This window comes from Rutidosis leptorrhynchoides, chromosome 3 (genome assembly GCF_046630445.1).
Source record: "Rutidosis leptorrhynchoides isolate AG116_Rl617_1_P2 chromosome 3, CSIRO_AGI_Rlap_v1, whole genome shotgun sequence".
NCBI classification, from domain to species: Eukaryota; Viridiplantae; Streptophyta; class Magnoliopsida; order Asterales; family Asteraceae; genus Rutidosis; species Rutidosis leptorrhynchoides.
Window position 1 is genome coordinate 368,779,708 of NC_092335.1, and position 2,689 is coordinate 368,782,396.

Consider the following 2,689-nt stretch of genomic DNA (forward strand, 5'->3'; position numbering starts at 1 on the left):
AATCACCGGTCAACTTGGGTGGTCAATTGTCTATATGAAACATATTTCAATTAATCAAGTCTTAACAAGTTTGATTGCTTAACATGTTGGAAACATTTAATCATGTAAATATCAATCTCAATTAATATATATAAACATGGAAAAGTTCGGGTCACAACAAGGTTGTGGTGCCTGTGTAGTAGGAATAGAGTCATCAGAAATTAGAGGTATTTCAGGTGGTTTAAGTGTAATACCACTTCTTGTGGTAATGGCTTTAGCTGTTTCATTCCGGGGGTTAGCATTTGTATCACTAGGTAAACTTCCCGATTTTCTTTCACCTATCAACCTTGCTAGGTTGCTCACTTCTTGTTCCAGATTTTGAATTGAAGCTTGTTGATTTCTAAACGCTTGAGCATTTTGTTCATTGGTTTATTTCTGAGATGTGAAAAATTGAGTTTGAGTTTGAGATTCAACTAGCTTCGACATCATATCTTCTAAATTTGACTTTTTATCATCAGTTTGTGGTGGTTTAATTGGAAAAATAGGTCTTTGCTGGTTGTAAGTATTATTAGATACTTGTTGATTACTAGGACCTTGTTGGTTGTTGTATGGAACAGTTCGGTTATAATTCTGATTTTGATTGTAGTTTGGTCTTGGCGGTTGATAATTATTCTGATAATTATTTCCAGGCTTTTGGTTCATGTATGAAACATTCTCTCTTTGTTCCATTATTTGTTCAATACCGAGACAATCTTTTATCAAATGTGGTCCTCCACACTGTTCAATTTAGTATTAACGTTACTTATATCTTATAACAATAATAGTATATTTCATTTTCCACACAAAAACTTAACTATAACTGTTTATTCGTAATTAAATTTTTCTTTAATATTTTCATATATGAAACACATTCGTAGCAGTTTGTATTACATTAATTTTATATTATTCAAATGAGCTAATGAACACTTACGTAGCACTGAAGCAAAAGACACATTCATTAAACTGAAGCAAAACACACATTCATTAACCATGGCAACAAATACATTATTTATGGTGCCAATGGAAGTTTCACACAGCCTTTCTTGTTATTTAGTTTTGATGTTTCAGTCATATATACAAGAAATTCTTTTTATAAATTTGTAAGTAAATTATGTGATATTATTTGAAGAATTGGTGTTAATTATGAAAAAATATAAAAAGTAAAGAAGTTTCATCCCACATTGGATGATGGAAGAAACTTGCAAGGAGAAATTCAAGTATAAATAGAGAGGTTAAACTAGTTTAGCAACTTGAAGAGTTGAAAATGTATTATTTATAAGTATAAATATAGATATTTATTCAATATAATAACAATCTTCAATTTTAAGTTATTTTTTTTTTATTTTTTATGCTAATAATTTAGCTTCTTTATATCTGAAAAAAAGATCCTTTTACCATCTAAATGAGCTTAGTCAAGCTCAAGTTCGAGCTTAATTGAGCTCAAATTCAAGTTTGGTCAAGCTCGAGCTCGAACTTAGTCGATCTTGAGTTCTAGTTAAAATACGAGCATTAAACTTAAAAATTTTGAACGAACATCGAGTTCGAATTCGATCTTAAAAAAATAATCGAGTTCGAGCTCGAACACAATATAAAATATTTAATCGAACTCGAGTCGAGTTCGAACCGAATAATAATTAAACAAGCTGAGCTCAAATTCTTCATGCTCGACTCGATTCGGTTCGTTAACAGCCCTATTCACAACTAATTCGTATAGCATGAATATCTTTAGTCATCTTTTCCATTCATCTCTCGAAAGCATTTATCTTTGCGGAAATGGAATCAAAGTCATGGCTAGAATCGGCTCTAGCCGCTTTAGATGATCTAACGATATCTTTTTCTTGATGCCACTCATGTGAGTGGGAAGCAGTGTTATCAATAATTTTATAAGCTTCAGTTGCGGTTTTCTTCATAATGGAACCACCAGCTGCTATGTCGATGTCTTTTCGTGTAGTAATATCGCATCCTTGGTAGAATATTTGTACTATTTGATAAATGTCTAAACCATGTTGAGGACATCCTCTTAACAACTTTCCAAATCTTGTCCATGCTTCATATAAGGTTTCATTTGGCTTTTGTGTGAACGTAACTATTTCTCCTTGAAGTCTCACGGCCTTAGATGCCGAAAAGAATTGTTTAAAAAAATTTTCAACTAAGACATCCCATGTATCAATCGCCCCTTCAGGTAACGATTCTAACCAATCTTTGGCTTCTCCCTTTAAAGACCAGGGAAATAACATGAGATAGATCTGTTCATCCTCAACTTCTCTGATTTTGAATAGAGTACAGATTCTATTAAAGGTACGAAGATGTTCGTTTGGATCTTCCTTCGGCGCACCACTAAATTGGCATTGATTAGTTACCATGTGTAGGATTTGTCCTTTGATTTCATAATCTGGTGCATTAATGTCTGGTTTAGTAATTGCATGACCTTGGCTAGTGTGTTTAGCCCTCATTCGGTCTTCCATACTTAGAGGTTCCAGATTTTTCATGATTGAAATTGTTGAATCTGAATCACTAGAGGATTCTGACTTAATGGTTTCTTCCTCGACAATCTCTGGATGAGTAATTTGTGGTTCATGAGGAATGATTAGTGGTTCAGGATCTCTGAATTGTCCCTGAATATCCTCCGGATTCTCAATTGTGAGGTCGGGTTCAAAAAATGGATTATTGA

General features: G+C 33.1%; 1 non-coding gene across 1 annotated transcript; it reads left to right on the forward strand.

The window, feature by feature from the left end:
• Positions 1-2,016: 2,016 nt before the first annotated feature.
• LOC139903158 (small nucleolar RNA R71) lies at positions 2,017-2,123 on the forward strand. The gene has a single exon (XR_011778000.1). It is a non-coding gene; the product is annotated as a small nucleolar RNA R71 (small nucleolar RNA).
• The last annotated feature ends 566 nt before the right edge of the window (positions 2,124-2,689 follow it).